This window comes from Canis lupus, chromosome 4, assembly GCF_048164855.1.
Source record: "Canis lupus baileyi chromosome 4, mCanLup2.hap1, whole genome shotgun sequence".
In the NCBI taxonomy this organism is placed as follows: Eukaryota; Metazoa; Chordata; class Mammalia; order Carnivora; family Canidae; genus Canis; species Canis lupus.
In genome coordinates, this window is record NC_132841.1 from 23,656,038 (window position 1) to 23,675,487 (window position 19,450).

At 53.5% G+C, this 19,450-nt stretch overlaps 1 long non-coding RNA gene across 5 annotated transcripts; it reads left to right on the plus strand.

Moving 5' to 3' along the window:
- Positions 1-14: 14 nt before the first annotated feature.
- On the plus strand, positions 15-14,116 carry LOC140631998 (uncharacterized). 5 transcript variants are annotated; one of them, XR_012029513.1, is made up of 5 exons: positions 15-1,680; positions 1,863-2,009; positions 2,679-2,808; positions 6,189-6,317; positions 6,475-8,962. It is a non-coding gene; the product is annotated as an uncharacterized lncRNA (long non-coding RNA). The 5 variants fall into 5 exon arrangements; XR_012029515.1 differs by lacking the exon at positions 2,679-2,808 and having other exon boundaries at positions 15-822; positions 1,317-1,680; XR_012029514.1 differs by lacking the exon at positions 2,679-2,808 and having other exon boundaries at positions 15-190; positions 622-1,680.
- The last annotated feature ends 5,334 nt before the right edge of the window (positions 14,117-19,450 follow it).

A 19,450-nucleotide genomic window follows, 5' to 3' on the forward strand; every position in this document is an offset into this window, starting at 1 on the left:
GGGGGGGGGGGGGCTTCTGGTTGCCGCGGCAACGGGGCGCTGCGGCTCTCCTGCCCCGCTGGGTGGAGCCCGCTTTTCCCAGAACCGCGTTCAGTGGTCCCAGCTCCGCCTCAGGATGCGGAGGGCCCGGGAGGCCAGGACGCGGACCCTTCTCAAATGGCAAGAGTGTGGACGAGCCCATCGTCCCAGAGTGAGCAGGAGAAGGCTGCCTAGAGCGGGGGCACCGGGAACAGGGTTCTGTGAGAAAGGACAAAGAACCCCAATTTCCTGCCGTGGACTGGACACAGCACTGCAGGGGCAAGGCACAGGATGGGGCAAATTTAGGTGGGAATAAGTGGGGTAGGTGCTCAGCAAGCAGGTCAGGGCTTCCCAGGAAAGACCCCTCCCCCCCAGGGAAGGTGGAGGATCAAGATGAGCAGCTGCAGCTGAACTGTGGCTCTCACACCGTCCTTCAGTCCCAGGCAGGAGGAGAGAACCTAGGGTCACCTAGGCCATTCCCTTGCCTTCGGGCAGCTTGCACTAGGTCTTAGGTATAGTCACATCCGGTCTTGGGCATTCATTAACTTCATACTCTTCCCAGGGAAGAGGAAGGTGACCAGGTTCATTGTTCCCATTTCACAGATGAGGAAACTGATGCCTGTCTAGTAAAGTATCTCATCCTTGGGCCCTAGGGCCTGGCATTGGCCCAAGCAGGACTGTCCAGGCCTTTAATTCCCTGGTGTGCCGGCTTGGCCAAGGACTCCCATGCCATAGTTCTGATGCTGTCCACCCTTGCTGATGAGGCAGGGATGTTGGAGCCAACTGAACGCCATGTTTAATGAGGTAGGTGAGCCAGGACAGAGAATCCTGCTCCCGCCTCTGATGGCCCTGGGTAGGGGTGCAGCAAGACTCCCAACTCGGTCACTCTGGGAGGGAGTCCAGTGTCGCCCCACACTCACTCCTGGTCTCAAAGCCCATAGTCCAATGGGGAGACAGACTTGAAGTGACCACATGGGGTGATAAAGGCCGAGGGGTAACATGGATAAAGCATAAGAAAAGGGGTGCCTGAGTCTGCCCAGGGGAGCCGGGGGAGACCTCATGGAGGAGGCAAACACATAAGCCTTTGCTAGGCAGACAAACGAGGGGAGGGCATCCCAGGAGTTCGGAGCAGCATTTGCAAAGACCTAGAGGCCTGGCCCAGCGTGGTGCTCCGGGGAAGCCCCAGCCGGAGAGTCTGGAGTGGGGCTGTGGCAGGACCCTGGCTGTAGAGTGAATGCTCACGGCAGGACTGTGTGCCTTGCAAGTGGGATGCTTTCGACCCCCTTCTGAACCATCAGGCACCTGCAGTTGCTTTTCTCTAGCTGGTGGATTACTGGAAGCCTACCTCTGAGGACCCTACTTTGAGAAGCACTGATGAGACACTAACCACGGCAATCTACGGCTACATGCCAACATGGATAAATCTCATGGGCGTTATGTTGAGAGAAAGAAGCCAGGGATCAAAGAGTGATTCTATATGGCCCAGTATATCAAGTTCGGAAATGTGCAGAACTCATCTCTGCTGTGAAGGACAGTGGTTACCACTGAGGAGTGTAAGAGTTCTTGAGGAGGGTCTCCGGGGAAGCAGTAATAATATTGTGTTTCCTGTTGGGTTCACAGATGTGTTCTCTTTGTGAAAATTCATCCAGCTATATACTTAAGGTTTGTGTATTTTTCCATATGCAGCATCTACTTAAATTAAAAATAAAAAAACAAAACCCAAGTTGACTGCTTTCCATAAACACTGGTACAAATGTAGATGCTAAAATTCTGTGATCACATACTCGGCTGTAAGCCAAGCATCCAGATGATGTAGCATTTGTTTATACCGATTTTTTTTTTAGATGATTCCAAAATGAAAACATAGGCATCTTAAAGTCTCATAGAGATATCTCAGACTCCAGAGAACTGGGTGTACAGACACCAGGGTTGAGAAACTCCAGTTCAAGAGGAGGTATTACGATGCTCGCTACTGGGACTAGGCATAAAGGGTAAGCGAGGGCCTGGAGCCCCTTCCCGGAGGGAGGTAATGGGGAAGTAATGTTTTTTTCCAATAAGATGCCTGGTTCCTGGAGGCCAAGGACCCTCAGGCAGAGAGGACCATTTCCCCCACTGCCCTAACGTAGACAAAGCCCTATGATAGCTGGGACGGCCGTGGGAGGAGGGTTTCCCTGGCTCTGCTGTGAGGTCCTGGAGAGCAGGGGCCTCTTTCACTCACTCTGTGTCCTGGTGCCCAGCCAGGGGCCTGGCACACAGGGGCTCTCAGATGACCTTCTCTGCCAGGCCTCTTTGTTTAATCCCATGTTGACAGTGGAGGAGAGGGATCTGTTTGGGAAGCTGTGAATTCCACAGCAAAGCTAACAGACCATAGCTGGGCAATGGTGCAGGAGGGACTCAGGAGGGGGGTCAGGGTTGTCTAACTCCCTCTGGCAGGGGAGAGCTGGACAAAGAGGGGCTCTGAGCCCTGGAGACTACAATACGGACAAGAAATCCCCATCCTTGCTAGAGCTGGGAACAGCCCAGCTCTGGGGCGGGGACTGTTCTAGAACCCAGAGAAGGCTGCATCTGGGGGCAGGGCACTCAATCATTGTCTCCTCCTGTCCTCTGAGACTTCACTTCTCATCCTTTGCCTGACTCAGCCTCTCTTGCCCACTCTGTAGAACCAGCCTCCTTCATTCTCCTTGGCCAGTTCTACTCCGATGGCATTTCTCGAGGCACCTTCACAATTTTGGCCCTAGCCTCATGCTACCTAGAGTATCATTTACTTGATATTTTTTCCATAAAACGATGGTAAGTTTTGTTGCTGTTGTTATCTTAACATGCCCCTGTTCTAAGCAATAATACTTACAAAATCCTGGGGGCACCTGGGTGGCTCAGTGGTTGAGAGTCTGCCTTTAGCTCAGGTCATGATCCCGGGGTCCTGGGATCGAGTTCCGCATCAGGCTACCTGTAGGGAGCTTGCTTCTCCCTCTGCCCGAGTCTGTGTCCCTCATGAATGAATAAATAAAATCTTTAAAAAACTACCCATAAGGGATCCCTGGGTGGCGCAGCGGTTTGGCGCCTGCCTTTGGCCCAGGGCGCGATCCTGGAGACCCGGGATCAAATCCCACGTCGGGCTCCCGGTGCATGGAGCCTGCTTCTCCCTCTGCCTGTGTCTCTGCCTCTCTCTCTCTCTGTGACTATCATAAATAAATAAAAATTAAAAAAAAAAAAAACTACCCATAAAATCCAGGATTTGATGTGCTTTTATTTTTTTTCTAACACACATTAAATTTAAATTTTATTTATTTTTAAGATTTTATTTATTTATTCATGAGAGGCACAGAGAGAGAGAGAGAGAGAGAGGCAGAGACAAGGCCAAAGGAGAAGCAGGCTCCATGCAGGGAGCCTGATGTGGGACTCGATCCCCAGGCTTCAGGGTCATGCCCTAGGCTGAAGGCGGCGCTAAACCGCTGAGCCACGCAGGCTGCCCTAAATTTAAATTTTAAGATATGTGTTCTAGTAGCACCTAAAATTATCTTTTGTACCACCCCATTGGAAACCATTTTCATACAATGGTTCGGCAAGGATGGGTGGTTGTTATTTATTAATGATAATTACAGTCTCATGTTGCTGGTAAGTTTTATGCCTCATGCACATACTCATACCTCGTTTGATCCTCTCAGTTCCTGCACTTTGGAGGAACTCATGAGGTCATCGGCCTCATTTTACAGGTGAGGAAACTGAAGTTCCAAGAGTAGTAGCGACTTGCCTGGGGTTCATAGCAACTTAGGACTTTGGTATTGATTCAAGGCTCTGGTGGTTCTTGACCTAGCATGAAGGCAGGGAAGCAAGAGCCATTTCCCTGTCTCCAACCACAAGAGCCACAGGATGGAAACTCTTAGCATAAAAAGTTTGGATTAGACATGAGGAAGGACTTCCTGGCTAGGAATGTTTAGACATGAGAATGGCTGACCAAGGAAGGGTGTGGAATACCCAGCTTCCTAAGTCCTCAAAACAAGATAAAGGCTTACCCGGCTGAGATAATTCTAGTGCTGCCTGGAGACAGGGGGATGGACTGGATGACCTCTCCAGGCCTCATCCAGCCTCAAAGATTGGGTGCGCCCTGCCATCAAGGTGGCCATCCCTGCCATTTCCCCAAAGTATCTGTTAAACAAGGAAAGGCAGGTCGAGGCCCCCATGGAAAAGAACTGGGAAGACTCAGGTCTTGGCTCTGCCCCTGGGAGGGAGGGGTTCCCAACAGCAGCCCTGAGTGGCAGGAGCCCCCATTTCTTCCTACCCTGTGGGGGAGCTCAGCCTGGAGGAGGGGGTGGGTCTCCAAGGCAGGGATTAGAAGATGTGGCTGCCTGCAGAATCACTGGGGCTGCTCCTCCACCTGGGCCAGGGAACCTGCATTTCTTTATTCCTCCCCAAGGGATTCTTTTCAAAATTCCCTGATCTAGGAAGTCAGACATATGCTGACTTCAAGTGTTGCTTCTCCAGGAGCCAAATTACATATATTTTTTGAGAGCCAAAGTGTTTATTTCTCAAAGCAGAAAGGACATTATCTTCCTTTCTGACGATCCAGTAATACATGCCCGACTGCTTAAGAAAAATCAAATAATATAGGAAAGCATAAAACTGGGACACCTGGGTGGCTCAGCGGTTGAGCATCTGCCTTCGGCTCAGGGCGTGGTCCTGGGGTCCCGGGATCGAGTCCCACATCAGGCTCCCCACAGGGAGCCTGCTTCTCCCTCTGCCTCTCTCTCTCTCTCATGAATAAATAAATAAAATCTTTAAAGAAAAAAAAAAAGAAAGCATAAAATTGAGAGTGAAGTTACCCAAATGTCTATCTTCTATAAAATAATGCCATTGACATTTTGGAGCATATCCACCCAAAATGTTTGTTTTCGTGGCAAAATACACGTAACATAAAATGTATTGTTTTAACCAGTTGTAAGGGCACAGCAATCATTTACTCTATTTCAATTCCAGTATAGTTAACGTACAGTGTTGTGTTAGTTCCAGGTGTCCCACATAGTGACTCAACCGTGAATCATATTTTTATAAGGCCTCCCGAGGATAGGGCTAGCAGTGCAACTTCAGACACCACATGGGCCAGGGGAAGGTGGTTTGGGGTGAGGATCCTCTGACGTTGCTCATGTGGATGCACAGAGGCAGCCAGCCACTGTAGGGCGGTGAGGGTGGTCCTGTTAGAATGGGTCAGCTGGGAAGAATTCTATTTGAGTGTAGAAAGGAAAGCGGGTCTGTCTCCTGGCAGGCCTCACGAGGAGAAGCAAGGGCCGTGGTTTTGCTGAACCGCCGCAAGAGATGGAGAGTCTGGCCCTTGCCAGGGGATCTGTCTGTCCGAGGCCAGGAGCCTTGCTCCAAGGTGTTTTGCCCTTGGCCTTTGGGGTGAGCGGAGCTGTGAACCCTGGTGGACAAGAAGGGACGGGACGCAGCAGCATGTCGGGCACTCGGCAACCACCCCTGGCCAGTGGCAGGCTGTTGGCAGTAAGGGGGCAGCCGGCAGGACAGGGAACAGCTGCGCCAACCTCCCCCCAGCACCAAAGCTTCCTTCCTCCAACCCCACGGAGGGCAGAGGGCGGGAGGGCAGGGGAGCCTCCAGGTCCCAAACTAGGATTTCAGAGGGTGCCTGGGACACTCTGAATCCAGAAACCACAGGCATTGATTTAGCAGCTACCATGTGCTGGCTTCGAAGGATGCCTGAACTCAGAGGAGCTGCACCTACCTGGGCAGGCCGCTCCCTCGCTCCGGTGCGTTAACTCTCCCCTCGTCTCCAAATCCGGAGGGATGGCTCTCCTTGTTGATCTCCCGTGGCGTTTCTTTTTGAAAATTTTATTTATTTATTGACTTGACAGAGAGGGCGCACAGGCAGGCAGAGCAGCAGGCAGGGGGAGAGGGAGAAGCAGGCTCCCCGCTGAGCCGGGAGCCTGATGTGGGGCTCGATCCCAGGACCCCGGGATCATGACCTGAGCTGAAGGCAGATGCCAAACTGACTGAGCCACCCGGGTCCCCCTCCCACGGCATTTCTTAGGTGCCCTTACGTGGCCTCTATCACGCCCCTGTCTCTGTATTTGCCCTCTGTGCACCCCCAGTGAGCCGTGAGATCCCCAGGGTAGCTACTACTGAGTCTTCCTAATTCCCACTGTGCCCAATCCACTGCCCAGCACAGAGCACATTTGGGGCTACCTCGCCGCAGGGAGGCCTGTGTGAGGGGCCCTGGCAACAAGAGCAGTTGGAGCTCTGGAGGAGACAGTGCTAAGCTTGGAGCTGGCCTGGAAGGCTTCCAGGAGGAGGTGAGGAATATGTGCGAGGCCTTGGGGGTCAGCTAGTGGGGAGGGGGCAAGTGGAGGGGCCTTGTGCGGGGTGTGCCTGTGGGGGAGTGATGGGGTCCGGCCCAAGCCCCAGGAAGGGGCTCCTGTGGGTGATTTCTAGGTTGAGATGTCCTTGCAGGCTTGCACCTGTGTCTGCCAGGAAGCCAGCGAGAGACTCGAGAGCCTCGAGAGCCTCGGGGGCTCTGGTTACAGTCATGAGCCGGGATGGTCTCAGGGGTGCCTCCTCTTCCAAGAAGCTGACTTTTGAGGAATCCGCCCGGGTCAAGGGGGTCACGATGTGTTTGCACCGCTTCAGCTGTTGATTACACCTCCATCCGCGCCACTAGCAGCTCCCAAAGGACACTCTCTTCCTCACAGCGTGTCCCTGCTCCTGTTTTTCACGTTTATGGGCATCAGGTGGTTTGCAGAGGGATCCACACCCAGACATTCGCACCCAGTGAGGTCAGCTGGGAAAACAGCAGCTGCCAGCGGCCGCCCCTCGTTCTGGAAGCTGTGCGCTGGGGTGGAGCGGGGGCAGCAGCCCTGGCCTTGGCCCGCCCCTCCCTCCCACCTCCCCCTGCCCCCAGCGCTCCTCTCCTGTCCCTGCTCCAGCCTCACGCCTGCCCAAACAATTGTTTATCAACACAGACCAGAACATTCTGCTGCCAGCAGAAACACACATGGCGATGGCAGTGCCATCCCACGCCCTGCTGTCAACACACTCCCACGCACTGTTTGCCGCTGTCAAAGCTGTGCTCACACACACATTCTCGCCCCCTCCTGCCAACACAGCTGTTCCCTGCTGCTTGGAACCGGGCCCTCCATCTCACACGACACTCGGGTTCTCTGTGGGCTTTTCTCCTGTGGACTCCTGGTGGGGGCGCGCACCCGTGCACCAGGCCAGCTCGCACTCTGTCCCCTGACCTGGGCCCCCCATCTCTCCGCCTGCTATTGTGTGACTTTGGGCGATTGGCTTAGCCTCCCTGGGCATCAGATGCCTCGATCTGCAGAACGGGGACCATTAGAGAGAGCGGGGGGGGGGGGGGCTCTCTCTTCCCGGAGGGAGGCTCGGGGGCAGGCGAGGGAGCCCGCATCCAGGACGCGCACCTTCACTGGAGCTCTGGCGGGGGTGATGCCAAGTGTTGCATCCTTTCTGGAATCTGGCCATTGGTTTTCCTTTCCCACGCTCGGCTGTCGGGCTTTGCCTCGTGGTCACGCCTTCCTGGCCGTGACCTTGAGCCAGGCACGCCACCTGTCCACTTCTCATGCCCTTGCTGGTGAAACGGGTATAACGACCGCCCGGCCAAGCCCGCAGGCCTGCTGCGATGGGCTCGGAGAGGGGTTGCCATCGGTCCCGGCCGCAGCCGCAGGGCATCGTGGAAGAAAGGGATCTGAACAGGGCAGCAGCCAAACTTGGACATTTTCAGCTGTTCTGCACCACCCTGCCTCTCCTCGGTCGGTCTTCTAGCCAGAGTCAGTGTTTCCAGTTGGGCTTTGTGGGGCTGCCACTGGCCCCAGAGGCTACGCTGGCCCATCTCTGCCTCAGCTGGCGGCCTCACCCGAGCCTCCACTGACCCTGACGTGCTGGGGCCCCTGGCTTGCTCATCTCCACTCCCTACTTCCCCCCCCAGGGCCCAAGGAACCCCCACCACGCCCCTTGCCCTGTGCTGCCCTCCACCCCGTCCCCTTCACCAGGACGCTTTCAGTCTTGTCCCTTCAACCCTGCCTTTCCTTCTGCTCGGTCAGCCCACTCTAGGCTTTTCTATTCTGGGAAACAGGTGTATGCAGAAGGGAGGAAAACACATGTGATTTGAGATGCGGGCTCTGCAGTGGGCCGAGCATCAGGTGGGGCCGTGGAAGAGATCTGGACTTTTCCCCACCCTGTAGCAACTTACTTCCTGACCCCTGATGAAATTCGGTGAAATTGCGAGAGGGCAGCTTCTGGCCTGGTCCCTGCTCAGAGCTTGTGGCTTCTCCCCATCACTCAGAGGGACTTCCCTGCTCTGACCACCCGGGGTGGGGGGCCTGCGTAGGGGAACCATGGCAAGTGGGGCACAGGGCAAGAGCACACATGGAAACCCACATACCACATTGTCTAAATAGTCAATCAACATTTATAATTCAAGCTAATAAGCTGTCAAGTCCAATGTTGTATTTTCCAACCTCCCTAAATACATTGTCAGAATGACCTGGAAAGTCAAGTTTGAATCTAGAATTCTTGGGCTCTTTGGAGTCCTCTCCTGAACGTGGGGACATATGGGAGAGCCGAGCTGGTGGTGTGACCACATGTGTACCAGGGGCTCTTGGGCAGTCGGCTGATTTGGCACAAACACAAACTAGGTTTTAATCTCACCAATCATCTTTTTGCTTTTTATTTTCTCCTAGGCCCCTGGAGAAAATAAAAAGTATGCACAGTGGTGAAGACTTATGTTCCAATCCCCGGGCTGCCAAAACTGAGCACTTAATCTCTTTGAGTCTCAGTTTCCCCACCTATAAAATGGGACTAATGATACCTCCCTGATAAAGTTATTGCGATTATTAAAGGAGGTAATCCCTGTAAAGCCCTTAGCATGGTCCTGCAACATAGTAATTGCTCAATAAATTGTGAGCTACTATTGCTGTTATAATTTCTCCACGTGTGGGCAATGATAGCATCAGAACAGGAAGTTGTCTGTCCTGTATCTTCTTCGCACACATGGTGAAACAGGTCACTCAGCTAAGCAGAAGCAGATATGGAACTAGGCCCTCCAGCCTTCCCGTAGTCTCGGGTTTTGTCTTAGCTGAAAATAAAAAAAACGGCTGTGTGTCAATGTGAATGCAATTCATATCACTGAACTGTACGCTTTTTAAACAGTCTGAGCTGTAAATTCGATGGCATGTTTACTTTACCACCAGGTTTGCTAGAGTTACCAGAACAAATGACCACAGACCGGGGGGGGGGGGGGGGGGCGGGGGGGGGCGCTAAACAACAGACATTTATTGTCCTGTTCTGGAGGCAAGAAGTCCAAAATCAAGGTATGGGTAGGGCTGGCTTGTGCTGAGGGCTGCGAGGGACAGTCTGTCCCAGCTTCTGGTGGTTTGCTGGCGATCTTCGCTACTTCTTGGCTTGCAGGAGCATCAGCCCAATCTCTGCCTCCATCTTCACATCGTGTTCTTCCTGTGTGTGTGTGTGTCTCTCTCTATGTGACCAAATTTCCCCTTTCCATAAAGTCACCGGATTAGATTAGCATCCACCCCATTGACTTCACCTTAACAAATGCTATCTGCGATGACCCTAGTCCCAAATAAGGTCACAGTGAGGAGTAGGACTTCAACATAGGAGTTTCAGGTGACACAATTCAACTTATAACAAACACACACACACACACACAAAAAAACCCACTAAACCGAGGCTACTTTGTACTCAGTATCAGATTACAGGCAGAGGGAAAAACACCTTTTGTGAAGTGTCAGGGCTTTGCTCATAGTAAGTCTTCAAAATGTGTTTCTTGACTAGTGTTAAGTTAAATCTGGTGCCGAGCAGCTAAAACGGCTGGAATCTTTCCAGTTTTCAGGACTCTAGCTAGGAATCCTCTCTTGGCCATGAGCTAAAAGGATTTTTAATGATCAGTACTGTTTCCAAACATGTACTTAGTAAACTCTTTAAAAATAGTTGGCTCTCTATGGTTAGCTCAACTCCACAATCCTGGACACTATCTTGTTTCGACTATTTCTATCTTCAGAGAAGAGGTGAAATTCAGCTAGTTGACTTATTTTGCATGTGAATAAGCTTATTTTATTTATGTGTTTCCCCTTCATGTTTTACTGAGAAAGTCTTCAGACATATAGAAAAGTTGCAAGAATGACACAATAAGCACACAGAGACCCTCTGGCTGGATTCAACTATTGTTAACTTTTTGACATATTTGCTTTATCTGTACCGTTTTTGTTTTTGGTTTTTGGTGGTTTTTTTTGGTGTACCATTTGAAAAGAAGTTGCTGGCATCATAATGTTTCACCGCTAAATACTTCAATATGAGCTCCTCAGGATAGGAAATCTTCTCCTAAATGATCACATATTTTTAGTAATTTTATTTCATTTAAAAAATTCCATGGGCTGCCTGGGTGGCTCAGTTGCTTAAGCATCTGACTCTCGATTTCGGCTTGAGTCATGAACTCAGGGTCGTGAGATCCGGGCTTGTGTTGGGCTCTGCGCTGGGTGTGGAGCTGCTTGAGATTCTCTCTCTCCCTCTCTCTCTGCCCCTCCCCTCTGTTCAGAGACCATGCTCTGTCTCTCAAAAAATAAAATAAAATAAAAATTCCAAATATAATTAATATATTAACATATAACATGCGATATTAGTTTCAGGTGTACAGTATAGTGATTCAACAATTCTACACACTATTCAGTGCTCATCACAATAAGTGTCCTGTTAATCCCCTTCACCTATTTCACCCATCCCTCCCATCCACCTCCCCTCTGGCAACCACCAGTTTGTTCTCTATACCTAAGTCTGGGGATTTTTGGCTCTTTTTGTGATGGTTTTATTTCTTAAATTCCCACATATGAAAAAAAATCCACATATGAGTGAAATAATATGGTATTTGCCTTTCTCCTACTGACTTATTTCACTTAGTATAATACCTTCTAGATCCATCTATGTTGCTGCAAATGGCAAGATTTCATTCTTTTTTATGGCTGAGTAATATTCCATTGTATAAACATATTACATCTTTTTTTAAAAATTTATTTGAGAGAGAGAGAGCACTCATGTGAGTGAGGGGATGGGGCAGAGGGAGAGAGAGAATCCTCAAGAAGATGCTCTGCTGTGCACAGAGCCTGATGCAGGGCTCGACTCCAGGATCCCAAGATCATGACCGGAGCCAAAATCAAGAGTCAGACGCTTAATTAATTAATTAATTAATTTGTTTATTTATTTATTTATTTATTTATTTATTTATTTTAAGAGTCAGATGCTTAATTGACTGAGCCACACAGGTACCTTCATACCACATCTTCTTTATCCATTTATTGAAGGATGGACCCTGGAGCTGCTTCTGTATCTTGGCTATTGTAAATAATTGTTCCATAAACATAGGGGTGCATATATCTTTTTGAATTAGTGTTTTTGCATTCTTTGGATAAAAACCCAATGCTGAAATGACTGGATCATATGATAGCTCTATTTTTAATTTCTTGAGGAAACTCCATACTGTTCTCCACGGTGGCTGCACCAGTTTGCATTCCCACCAACAGTGCACGAGGGCTCTTTCCCTCCCCCTCCTTTCCAACACCTTTTTCTTCTTGTGTTTTTGATTTTAGCCATTCTGATGAGTGTGAGGTGATATCTCATTGTGGTTTCGACTAAATGATCACATTTCGATTCTCTCATTGAGAAAACCAGCAATAGTTCCATAACGTGATCTCATATTCAGCACACACTCAACTTGATTAGGCTGATTTTTCCAAAAATTCTGAATCTAATGAATTCCATATCTGTGAGGCTTAGGGTCTTGACAATATTACCCATGTAACGAGACATTTTGGAGCTCTCGAATTTGTAACCCAGTGTCTAAAACTTTATCTGGGCAACACACTTAACTTTTTTTGTTTTCATGTTTTCTCCTTTCACTGGCAAGCTATTGAATGCTCAAATGCACTTGGGGCCAGACACTCGTGGAATTCCTTATATTTGAAGACAATGGCCTTTCCAGGAGCTACTTACAGGAGGACCTGTTTGGCCTGGGACCTCCCTGCGGGAGTGGTCTTAGGGAGCTTGCACTGAGGCAGGCTCACCCTTGACTGGGGTGGAGATGCTGCAACTGGGCTCCGCCCCCTCCAGAGCTGGCCAGGTTCCAATGGGGCACGGTTGCCACTGCTGCCCTTATGTGGGGCCCTTTCTGGGGAGTTCCAGATGGTGGCACAGAGGATTGTCCTGGCCTCCAAAAAGACTGCTACAAATCAACACTGAGGGAGGAGAAAGATCTCCTTTCTCTGTAAACTCAAGAGTTCAGATTTAAGCCCTAGGTTTTAAAAACTGTTTCACAGTAAGGAACAACGTTAATTAGTAGAATAATGTAAATAAAAAGGGGCCCAACAAGGTTAGAGGGTGGGGTGGAGTATCTGGACCCTGTTTCCCTGCTGCCTTCCTTTTCCAGCCTCCAGGCTTGCTCAAGCTTGGCTGCAAGTTCCAGCCAATGTATTTCTGGTTGGGACAGGAGCCAGGGGTCAGATAAAGTTCCAATGTATTTTGCAGCAGGCCTGACACTTTGCCCAGTGCTCTGGGCCTGTGACAGCTGCCAGGATGGTATGTTGGGAAAACCAGGCCAGATGGAGCTGGTTTAAGTGAGTTTGAAGGAACAGGCAGTTGACTAACCAGACAGCTCAGCAACAGCCAGCTTGGCAACACCACTGAACCAGCATGGCTGCATGGACCATGGAGCACCAAGCATTCTCCTCCCAGGAGGCCACAGGCAGCCACCATACTAATCCTCTGGCATCTCAGGGCCCAAGATCTCTACTCGCATCTTATGGTCTTTACTAAGACAAGGAAATGCTCAACACAGCCAAGCCCTTGGCGTGCAATATCTACTCCAATCCTCACAACAGCTCAATGAAGCAGGTACTGTCACCATCCTAGCCACACGGGTAGTAGCTCAATCGCATGGATAACATACACTCACGTGTACCGGGCTGACTTCTCAACACTCGCCATGCATTAACTAGTTGACTAGGGCAACTGAGGCATAGAGGAGCAAGGCCAGTTGTCCAAGGACACACGGCTGGTGGGTGTGGACCTGAAACTACCAGAAACTGAGTGACTCCAGATGGAGGGTACATTCCTGGACTACCCCCAGGGTTTTCCAGATGGGGAACCGGTTCTGGGACAGACAGGGGAAGGGAGGCCAGGCTGAGATGTGAAACTTGAAATGAAAGCAAAGGGCCGTACTCTTTTCTGCTTCCTGACAAGCAGAATGACAGGCACCCGTGGGAATAGAAGCTCAGACATCTGACCCCGAGCCCTTTGCCGCTCTTCCTTCCTCTCCCCTGGCCCACTTGGTCTGAATCGTGTTGCTTTAGGTCCCCCGGGGGTGAGGCACCATGGTCCAGACAGCAGGCAAGTGGGCAGGTTTGGTTCACGCCAAGTTGTGTCTGACCCTGCTCAACGCCAGCCACCCTGGGGGCGGTGAGAAGCTGCCCTGTGTGCCACCCACAGCTGGGACTCAGTGTCCTGAATCTGGAAGGAAGCCCACTGAGTCCCACTTGCACGAAGTCGGAGCTTCCTGTCACATTTCAGCTCTGCTGATGGCCTGAGGCAACCTGTGGTGATGTCACTTGGCAGGTGGAGGTGGGCTACCCGGCATCAGTCCTGCTGTCCTCACCGTCGTCACCAGCACTGCTTTCACCTGCACAAAGTGGACAAACTCATGTGCCCAGAGGAGCTGCTGGGGCCACCCAGCAGCCCACAGACTCATTGCCTCTGGGCTGGACTCTGAGGAAGGAGCACCAGGCCTGGCTTGGGAGCACCCGGCTGCACGCTCCAGGCAGCTCCTCTAACCCCAGGGCAGGAGCAGAGAAGACTTCCAGAGGAGATGATGTCTAAGCAAGGTTTTAGATACAGATTAAACCACAAAAATGTTTGTATCCTACTCCCCAGAGGTAGCTTGGTGTATCCCATCTTGACTTTTCTTATGATTACAGACATATCTATGCTCCTCATCCACCACTACCCCCGCTTTTGTTCATTAGAAAGGGACTTTCTTCTGGAATGCCTGGGTTAAAAGTCCAACTGGTTTTTTTTTTTTTTTTTTTTTGGACATTTATTTATGTTAGAGAGAACACAAGCAGGAGGGGCAGAGGTAGAGGGAGAGAGATCTCAAGCAGACTCCCCATTGAGTGTGGAGCCTGACACGAGGCTCAATCTCAATCTCCCGGGGCTTGATCTCACAACCCTGAGATCATGAGCTTGGGATCACAACCTGAGCTAAAACTAAAGGTGGGATACCCAACTAACTGCACCACCCAGGCCCCCCACATGTCCGACTCTTGATTTTGGCTCAGGTCATGATCTCAGTGCCGTGAGATTGAGCCCCCCGTCGGGCTCCCCCTGGGCATGGAGCCTGCTTAAGATTCTCTCTCTCCCTCTGCCCCTCCCGGCCCTTCCCCAAAAAAGAAAAAGAAAAAACGGGATTTTCTTCGCTTCTCACAGTACCAGAACACTTTTCCATGGAGGTATGTACCCACTTAGTGGTTGCCTAGTATTGCATCCAGCTGTACATGGTTTGACAACACTGGCCTCCTACTGGTAGGCATTTGGATTATTCTCAGTGTTTTTGCTAATCCATCATCCATCCTTTCTTCCTTTCCATAAAACACTTATTAAGCTCTTACTATGTGCCTGGGTAAGTGCTGGGAATATGGAGATGGAGAAATGGACATGATCTCTGCCTCACAGACCTTTCAGTCCAGCAAAGAGACAAACTTCCAACCCTGAGGGACAGTAAGAGCTGAGGAGGGAAGGAACAGAAAGCGCTGAGAGGGAATAACGGGGTCCCTGCTCTAGACTGGGTACCCGGGAAAGAAGTTGCTAGGGTGGTAACATTAAGGGAGATCTGTTTGAGAAGGAGCCAATCATGGAGGAGTGCAGGGAAGAGCCTTGTTGGGGGAGGGAACAGCATGAGCAAGGGCATAGAAATCTGAACATAAGTAGTGTGTGTGGGAGGGAAGTCTGAGGTTCCTCTTCAGGGCATGGTGTAGGGTGGGGGTGTAGTTGGGACTTTAGACTCTATGTCAGAAAGTCTCAAGTGACAAGCTAAGAAATTTGGTATTGATCTGATGATAGGCAACAGAAAGCCATTTACTCCTGCCACTCAGTGTAGACACAGAATACCGTGCCTGCAGCCAGGGGGAGGAGGAGGCGAAATCTCTGCAGGAGAGGAAATCTCTGCTGCAAATGGAAGGCTCTTTCTCCTGCTTGCTAGGAGTTCAGCACTTGTCCTGAGCCTTAGGGCCAGGCAAGTTACCTTTTTGCTGATCCCCCGACTCCCCAGGAATGCAGCCCAGAGAGGTCAAGGGATTTGCCCAAGGGAAACAGCAAACTCATGCTAAACGGAGAACCTTGGCCCCAAATGCCAGGCTTCAGCCTCAGCCCTAAACCCATCCCCTTTCACTTGACAGCCACCCAGAGCAGGAGGGCGGTGAGGAAATGCATTTTAACAAGAATCTGAGGAGCACCTCGGGGGTGTCAACCACGGGGCCGGCCTGGCAGGTGGAGACCGGCAAGACCGGCCTGGAGCGGCTCACAGCGCCCAGGGCTGCTTCAGTCCGCGGGCTCCTCCACTGCAGAAATTCTCCCAGGAGGCCCCCTCCCCCTCCTCCTCCCCCTCCCCCTCCCCCAAACGTTGGTGTAAAATCGTGAGTAACAAAGCGGCCAGGAGTTTCCTGCCTTGCTGAGCCGGGTTACTCAATTTCCCTCATTTGTCCCCTTAGAGCAGACGGAGCAAAGGGCAGGCATCAAAGGTGGCCCGGACGCGGCTGCCACCGCCGCCAAGTTAACGGGCCGCTGGGGACTCGGTCGGGCCGGGCGTCCAGCCGCCGCCGGGCCGAGGGCGGGGCCAGGGCCGGGGGCGTGGCCATGGGCGTGGCCAGGGCCGGGCGTCCAGCTGCCGCGGGGCCGGGGGCGGGGCCAGGGCCGGACTGGGGGCGGGGCCACGGATGGGCGTGGCCAGGGCCGGGCCATGGGCGTGGCCAGGGCCGGGCCATGGGCGGGGGCATGGGCGGGGCCATGGGCGGGGGCCATGGGCGGGGCCATGGGCGGGGCCAGGGCCGGGGCGCCGTGTGCGCTGTGTGCACGTCGTGCAGGACCGCGGATGGGGCAATCGTCGGTAACGTGCTGCGCGGCCCATCTGCAGGCGCCGGGCCAGGTCAGGCCGGGGAGGAGGGCGCCGGCGGGGCCGCCCGCAGAGGTTCACCCCCTCCCCCGGGGCTGGGCTTCCGGGGACGGCACCGCCGGAGGCTCGCTGTGCCCGGGCAGGCCGGCCGCAAGCCCCCCAGCCGCCCAGGCGCCCGGGCTCGTTGTCCTCAGGACAGGGCCGCGCTGTTCCGAGCTTGTCCCTCCAGGCTTGCTCGGACCTGGCGCCCACCCGCAGGCACACCTGGGCGACCCCACGTGGGAGCCGCAGACACAGGGGCCTAGCTTCCCCGTTGGGGTTGGAGAGCTCTTCTAAGTCAGCCCCTGCGCTTGTTGTCCCATACCTGTTGGGCGGAGGGGGGGGAGGGGGCTGAGCTGTGTGTCCCTGGGGAACTTGCTTAACCTCTCTGAGCTCCCAGATAAGTCATCTGCCGAATGGGAATAATGATAGTACAGACCAACCTCATCGGGTTGAAATAGGAATTAAATGAGATGGTGGCTCTAAGGTGTTAAGCACCAATGGTCATTAGGACTCACCCAATAAACCAGAGCCATGATGATGCTCATACATGGGACAACTGTGAGGACAAGCCCCAGCCGGGCTTGGGGAGTCTGACTGGGGCAGGACTGGGCTTCTGGAATGTTTTTTTTCCCCCTCCTCTATATCGTATTCATCCTTTCTGCCATATCACTGCTCATCTCTCCACCCAGCAACCTGCAAACTTCATCCGTTCATTCAACGCAAATCTCCTGATATTTGTGCCTACTTTGTTTTTTTAAAGGATTTTTAATTTATTTATTCATGAGAAACACAGAAAAAAGGGCAGAGACATAGGCCAAGGGAGAAGCAGGCTCCCTCCAGGAAGCCTGATGCAGGACCCAATCCCAGGCCCCCAGGATCACGACCGGGGCCAAAGGCAGACGCTCAACCACTGAGCCACCCAGGCACCCCCTATTTGTGCCTCCTCTAGGGCAACAACAACTCTTTAACTGAGTGTGTGGCACCCGCCACCCCCCAGGAGCATTACTCAGGCGGTGAAACCCCACCTGTGGCCTTCCAGCCTCAGCTGCTGCTGGCTCTGGCCCCGACTCCTTGGCAGAGGTCACTTCCTGCCTTAGTGTCTCCATCTGTGCTATAGGGATAAGGTGGCCGCCTCTCTCCAGTCTCCTGGGACCAGCAGACGATGAGTCAGATAACGGTGGGGAAAGCCCAGAGAAGCAGAAAGAGGCTCTCACTAGAGCCAGGGCCCATCTGGCTGATGCAAGGTTTGGGTTTTGCGGGTAATCCAGCAAGACAATTCAGGGAAAGTGCGATCAAGCAGGGAGAGCACAGGGTTCCCACCCACCCCACCAGATAGCTGGGCTTCGGGGGAAGAACCTCCCTTAGGAGCGGGGCGGAGGGGGGGGTGTTTGGGGCCACTGGGGCCAGGATCTGCTTCCCCAGCTCTGTGGCCAGAGCTGTTCCTGTTTCCTTTGATCTGCCTGCCTTTTCTGTCAAGTGGGAGTGGTGCCACGTTGGTCACTGGGCTGTTGAATGGAGTGGAGGTGGTGACCTGGTGACCCCAAGAGAGCGCAGAGCACACTGCATTTCTGGGAGGGACTCAGGACTAGTGGGGCCTCAGGTTGAGGGAGATACAGAAGGAAGGCGGCCTGCCCCCGTCAAAGGCTTGGCACGAGCTAGTCACTTGGGGGCTGGTGTCCAAGGGCCCTCCCAGAATATTTGAGGTCAGCACACCCTCAGCTGATTCCAGACTTGCCAGGCCCCCACTTCCACCCCGCAGTGCACGTGAGTTTGCCTCAGATTTGGGTCCCAAGCAGTCTCTACCACCGGGTAGCCGAATCGTGCTGAATCAGTTAGTGTTCCTGGGCCTCCGTTTTTCCTCATGTAAGATGGGGACAGTGACGCTGCTTTATAAGGCTGCTTTGGGGACAGGAGAGACCAGTGGCCGCTGCCGTGATGGTGCAGCAGCAGCCCCCCTGCCCACCCCCCCGCCCTGCACCGTGCAGCTTTCACAGCCGGGAGAGAGCTAGTAACCGGCTCAGCTCACATGGCCAGAAGGTGGCAGTGCCAGGACTTAACCCTAAGCCACCCAGCCGGCAACAGATGGTCCCGGCCCTCCCCTCGGGATCCTCCCCGGGACAGGGGCTCCTCCCCAGGACACTGAGACACAGAGGATCCTCCCCGGGACATGAGGTCCTCCCCGCACACGGGGTCCTCCCTGGCACAGGGGTCCTCCCTGGGACAGGAGACACGGGGGATCTTCCCTGGGACACAGGGTCCTCCCCAGGACACTGAGACATGGGGGATCCTCCCCGGGACCCGGGGTCCTCCCCCACACACGGGCTCCTCCCTGCTGCTGGTGTTTCTGCCCCGGGTGCTGGCCTGCCCTTCCCTCCGTGGGCCTCCTAAGGTGTCCCCAGGGCATGTCGTGGGCCTGGTGTCCTTGTCTCCCAGGGCGCGGCTCTAGCACATAGTAGGTCCTCAGTCTGTGCTGCTGACGAGGGAAACAGAGTCCCCCGAGCTGGGGGGTGAGCCCTCTTGGGAGGAAGTGAGTCACAGGCGACGAGTGCGGGGGTTGTGTCTGCGTGTCCCCTCGTGTGTCTCTGTGTGGGGCGGGCCCAGGAGCAAAGGTGGCTCCCTGCGGGTGATGTGGGAGGCGAAGCCCTGCGGTCTGGTCTCCGCGAGCCTCCCCACTCCACCGTGCATCCCCCCCTCCCCAGCGCCCCCCTTCAGCCTCCAGGCTGCCCCCTGCACACCCCAGCACACTCTGCTGAGCCCGGGAGGGGGGCCGGGGGAGGCCGGGCTGGGGGGCCGGGGTCTCCGGGCCATCCCGCTCCTGGACCCAGGGGGGCACCGGCAGGGGAGGGGGTAGCCCCCCCCCCCCCCCCCCCCCCGCACTGGTGTCCTCTCCAAGGAGGAGCTGGTTCTTCCCTTGCCCAAGGAGGAGCTCTTCAGGGATCTCCGTGGGTCCAGGCTATTTTTAGACGCCGTCCCCTCCCTGCCTCTCCCAGCCTCCTAGACCGCCAGGGAGGAAATGACTCACCTGGAAGGCAGACAGGTAGAGGCAGCCTCAGTGAGCCCCAGGCAGACCTGCCTGGCTCCTGCCCTACGGTTGCCTACCTGGGGTCACCTGGAGTGGGGTGCTCCCCAGCTTCAGGATAAAGCTGGGTTGGGATGGAGGCCAGGATCCCCCTGGGCCTTCCTGGGGGCTCTCTCTGCTAGTCC